This window comes from Antrostomus carolinensis, unplaced genomic scaffold (genome assembly GCF_000700745.2).
Source record: "Antrostomus carolinensis isolate BGI_N321 unplaced genomic scaffold, ASM70074v2 scaffold21293, whole genome shotgun sequence".
In the NCBI taxonomy this organism is placed as follows: domain Eukaryota; kingdom Metazoa; phylum Chordata; class Aves; order Caprimulgiformes; family Caprimulgidae; genus Antrostomus; species Antrostomus carolinensis.
The window spans coordinates 23,204-29,325 of NW_010304741.1; positions in this window are offsets into that span (position 1 = coordinate 23,204).

Here is a 6,122-nt window from a genome sequence, read left to right on the forward strand (position 1 = left end):
TATACCAAAGCTAAATGATAACTATGGTGTTTTTTTTTTTTTTTCCCTAAAGCAGAATGCCAGAAGCAAGTAATATCAACAATTGTACTAATTTTAAGATTCCACAAATAGCACATAATGGTTTCAGAGGGCAAGAACCAGGTTAACAGGATCACTCTTGTAAACATGTTTATTTGTGCACTTGACTATCTAGTATGAAATTATACAAGTTCCATAGGGGTCATTGTAACATCTTTTATGGAAAATTGCTTTCAGTGTGAACTGTCATAATACCTGATATTAGCACCCTTCCTAAAGTAAAACTTGCAAAATGAAACTAATAAATCTCTATCAATAATGACAATGAGGGGGACAGTATTAGACTTTTTTTTTTTCCCAAAGTATGTTCAAATAGTCATGAACTGTAAGTGAGCTGACAGTATGTAAAATTTAAGGGATTGCAGCATCTTAAGTTAAGCACATAAAACATGTTGATTAGCATTTACCATTTGGGAATTAACCCTTAGGAAGAAGCATTTTTTCCCTAGTACCCTGAAGGGAAAAAAAAAAAAAAAGAGAGAAAAATCATGAAAGGTCCATATGGCAGATGAATTTTGTAGTTGTATCCGTTAGGATTTGAATCCGGTGCCATGAAGTTGAGTGTAACCTTTGCCATTGGATCTGCTGGGAGCGTGGCTGGTCCTGACACCCCTGGCTGTCCGCAGAGGCACGACGGAGGCTGAGCGCAGATGTACTTTGAGGAGCTATACATAAGTTTGTAGCTTAACCATAATTAAGTCATTTTTGCTCTAAGGCGCTCTTGTCCATGTGATACATATTATTTGAAATGTAATTCTGTCTGGAATAACCTCTGGCTTGGTGTCCTGAATGAATGTGACCTTTCTGTACTCGAGTAGGTAGCAGAGGCCACATCTCAACTGGTAGTATCAGTAATCTTAAATAAAATGTGGCATTATAATTGTTTATGAACGATAAAAATACGTAAATTATGTTAGTTGATTTGTAGAATACAGTTAGAACATACTTGTCTAGGGACTGTTATTGCCTGGGAACTTGCAGCCTTTGACTGCAGCCCACGAGTTTGTTTTTAACCCTTTGGAGCTGCTGAGACCTGCAGGCAGTTTGGCTGCTGCGGGTCAACCAGGTGCTGAATCGTTTGTCCGGGTGGTGCAAAGCCATGCTGGACCATAGGAGAATAAAGTGAGCTTCTGGGGAGGACTAGGGTTCATCACTCAGTGTTAAACAGATCAATCTTACCGCAAAGAAGGGAGGTTACTACTCTCTGCTTCTTCAGTAAATCTGACATACACCAGGAAATTAATCGCAAAGGTTAAAAATACTGTTTGGGTTGAGGCCATGATACTAGGCCATCATGGTTTGAGTCTTAATGTTAAATTGACTTGGATTTTTAGTTATAGGCAAATCATTACTACTAGTTAACATGTTTTATTTAATTTATTTTTTTTGTATTTTTCTAAAGAAAGAATTAAACCCAACAAAAATGTTATGAGTTTATGGCAGTCCATATAAATAAACTGTAACCAATTTACTCGAATAACCCATAATGGTGTGTAAATATTGACTTTATGTAAATATAGAAACATGTAATTTAACATAGGCATTATTGCGAGACTGGATGGTCCAGGAGCTGGCAATTTGCCACTCCCTGCAGGTTCACTGGGTCAAATTTGGCCTGTTTCGGGTAACGAACAACTGATTCTGTTCAGTCACTTGTGTAAAATGAGTTATTTCTGTTTGTTTTCTGGTGAGGGATGGGCAAAACCATCGTCACCTGGGTGCTGCTTGGCTCCTTTGCCAAAGCGTGAAGGGATACAGATGCCTTCCCGCTCCTTACATGATCCTGCTAAAACAGGGCTGGAGAGAGCTGACATGGCAGAGCGGGGAGGCTTGCAGTGCCGCTCCTCTGCGCTGTGGACAAACAGGAATCTTCATTTTCTAGTGCTGTCCACCTGGCACCTTTCTTGAGCAGTAAAATTCACTTGAAAATCTGAGGGAAAAACAACAGTGGTGTTATTTACTTGATATTCTGTAATGGTGTGTAAATACATACAGAATTCTGTAATTTGTATAAATACATTGCTATAGAATTTTGAAAATTGGTATTATTTGCTTGATGTCCCTTCAGAGCATTTTCTTATAACCATGCACATATGTAATAATGGGATTGCAAAAAGATGTCCTTTCTTATTCCTAGAAAGGGTGTGAGAAAATTCCAGGAAGACCAAAATGATCAATATTATTTGCTATGTCTTTTTGCTAAATTGGAAAAAACCAAGGGGATATCTTTTTGGCAAAAAATGCATTAGTATTTCATCTGAAACAGATCTGTCTGGGCAAGCAGCATGGGCAAAAAGGTGATGGAGATCCATAGCCATGTTATTGTATGGGCTGGTTTTGAGCTGTATCTAGTAATGTGTCAGGCAGCACTCCCAAACTTAAGTGAGGTGGGTGAAACCTAGTAGAGCTGGGCAGTGCAGAGAGTGGAAAGAGAAAAATCAGAGGAAAATTGTCTTAAATTGTTACCAGTCATTGCAGAACATAAACTGTCTGGCAACTGGAAGGAAAAAAAGACACCTTTCTTAAATGACTGGGTGTAACGTGGCGTCTGGACATGGGACTCTGGATAAAAAGTCAAGCGTTGCTATTGTCCTCTCGGAAAAAGATAAATGTGTGTTTAATAAACATACAAATAGGAGGGAGGTGAAGAGATTGTTTCCAAGGCAGTCTCTTAAGTTTCTTCAGAGACAGAATATGGCAGGAGGTAAAAGAAGATGCATCTGCAGCATGTCTTTCAGAGTCCCTTGCATCATCTTCTTAGCTCATGCTAAGCTCTCTATACATTTGTATCAAGTAAAGAAGTGACTGTAAGATCCAGCTCTGTTACCCATGATTATAAGAGTAGAAAATGATGGGCTGTGAGCCATGCTGAATACCTTTTTGTGTGAACTTCCGTCCCAGCTAGTGAATTCTCACAAGGTCCCTGTGAAATATATTAGCAAACATGGAGGCGGGGATATGGCCAGGCTCCTTACAACTGCATTATGTTTTGCAGAAATGTGAGAAATTCCAAAAATGTGGAATTTTGGATGAAATTTTGGAAATCCCTCAGCCCCTGCTCATGTAGCTGTGTATGTGTAGGCAGCCGTTTTTGTAGGCAGAGAATCTGAGGCAAGAAGTAACCAACAACATTGTCCTCATTTTTTTTTTTCCGCATGGCATGTCATTTACTGATCTGAGAATAGAAACCAGAAGACTTCTGTTTTCCAGACTTTTATCTCTGTTCTTAAACTGTTAGAGCTCTCTATGGGTTGCTTACAGATCAGTTCTACCCTTCCTTGGTGTTATCTTTCACCTTACCATAACACTACAAGGTGGTTTTGCCATCTGGCCCCCACATAAGTACCAATAGCAGAACCTCATCTGCTCTTGACAAGAAGCTGGAACAGCCTGTCCTAGAGTTTGTTGCTGAAGAGTTTGTTGTTGTGAAGTAAGCAGGGCATAGCTAATTAGCATCTAAAATTTAGGATTTATAAAATTTATCCATCAAGAAAGACAATTAGTGATTATAAACAAAGAAATGATATTGGGCGAGGTGTCTTGTCAGCTAAGTTTTGTGAAGTTTGAAAGTAAAAAATGTTTCTTGATGTTCAGGAAATTTAAAATGACAATAATAACCAAGTTCTATCTGCAAAGGAGTTTGTAAAATCCAGTCTTGTTGCCTTTTCCCCCGATGGTTATATATCTTTAATAGCTTGCGTGCATTTTCTTCTGCCTGATGATGCTGGAAAAGACTCTCTAATTTTTTCATTCATTATTTCTGAGTTTTCAGAGTTATTCTGATCTGGACCCTGAGGGACAAAAGTTGCCATATGATCCTGGGTTAGGACAGAGGATCACATATGTTACAGAGATGCTGCCATTGTGCTTAGAGTAGCTGGTATAGTCCATAGGATGACCTTGTTGTATTGTAGCTATCACACGGCAGGCTACATTATTTGTGCATTAATAATTGTACTTCGTTGTTATCGTAGGAGAGAGCTTTTCAAATGATCCTCAAGTCATACTGGCTTTATTAAACCCACATCTGTCTCTTGAACACATGTTCACAAATATCCTGTCATGGAGAGCAGTATATAAAGTAAATTTTAGCTCCATGTCGCTTGGTGATGCAGAGGGGTTTCATCTCACAGAAAAAAAAAAAAAAAGTTTTTCTGTAGGTCGAGGGAAGTTATTTTTATGTGCAGTGCTCACAAGGAGCAACTACAACATAGTCAAAAGAATTCTGGAATTAGACTGAACTGTCAACATGTTTCTCACATTTCTGTTTTCTTGAGAAATCACAGACCGTCAAATTAGGGTGATATGTAAAATATGCCCTGTAGATTTTTTTTTTTTTCCATGTCCAGAGGGTCTGGATTTGTGTATATCTTACTGTTGGAGGCAGTAAGTCTAGGTGAAAAGAGCATTTCTGTAGTGTTGCAACTCATTCATTTTATTGACAACCTCCTCCCTCCCCCAGTAAACTGTAGCTTTAGTTAAAGTTATTATTATTTCTACCCTTGTTGAGAGAGTAGATGTAAACATTGAAACAATGTCTTGAAATATTCCCTCACAGCTGTGCTCTTGAATGCATGCTTCTTTCTTTTATGTTTCTTATGTGATATAATTTCTGTTGCTTTTTAGAAAACTTTGTGCTTGCTATGAATGTCCTACACACACTGACTTAGTTAGAGTCAAATTATGTACCTCTGTCTTCTTTGGTTAAGCCAGTTTTCTCCTTCTGGACCTCTTATGTTTTGGCAGGCAAGGCAGTAACTTCTCAGCTAGGACCCTTATTCTTTTCTTTTCTCTTCTTCCTGCCACAATCAGTCTTTTTTATTCATTGATTGTAGTTAGTTTCACAACCCTCAAAAGGAACCTGCACGATAAAACTGTGCATCCCATCTTATCTTCATTCCAGGCAAGCAGAAGACTTGGTGGTAACAATCCTCTGTGCATTTTCATCCTTGAGACATTGTTTGGTTTGACTCCAAATGAAATTGGTGCTTGTATCTTCTTCTTCAGGATGATTTGGGTTTTTATCTCCCCTGTGTTCTTAATAGGATCATTGGAAGGTTGTTCCATATATAACGTCCGTTTATTTAGATGTGGCATATCCATTTCCATTTCTCCTTCCACAGAGTGTTCTGTGTCAGTCCTTGTTTATTACCTATTAAGATCAGTTAATATCTGAAGTCCATCATAGACATCACCTTATTAACTTGAAACCTCTTCATCAGCTGCTTTGTATTACTTCACGTGTGCAACTCATTTAATCATAATGATCTGACCTGTGTTAAAGATGCAAAGTTTGGTTGTCAGTCACTTTTGTTATAAGACCTGAACTGTTCTCTGAAGAATGAAAGTCACGTACACGTCCCCAGTTCCAGTAAGGGTATTTTCCTCACTGACACCAGTCCACCTGGCTATCCTGCAGGGGAAAGCAGTTATTTTGACCTCCTCAATGTGCATGGAAATCATTCCCAAATGGCCTGCTGTATCACCTGTATTAGCTCTTTTCCTTTTAATAAAAATCCCCTCCTCCAACCAATTTTTTTTAGATGCTTCTTCCTATCACCTTAATCTTCCTAATATAATTCTGTGGTATTTGGGTGTTGAGGCAGAGACTGTCAATGAAACCTGTATTTTTTAATTGTTGTGATTGGGTCCAATGTACTCTAATTTCTAATAAAGCCAGTCTTAATCCAGAAAAAAAAGAAAAAAAAAGAAAAAAGGAAGAAACAGTGAAGGAAAAGAAAACTACATGTTGTTACCCCTTATCTCAAGTTGGTTTGAAGGAGAGCCAATGCGAACTTGCTCATGCTAAGATCCCGCTTAAGGGATTTCCGTATCCTTAACTGTCTTTCTGGGGTTCTGTAATGTCCCATTATTTTCGAAGAAGTGATGTTATCTGCTGTCCTAGCAAAGGCTTTTTTCAGGAGTTCATGCATGAACAGTGAAGTTCATGTATGATGAACTCCTTGAATGCTCTGCTGAGAGAATGTTCTTCTACACCACTATGGCGGCTGACAATTTCTGTTTCTTGAAATTAGGCTGCTCTT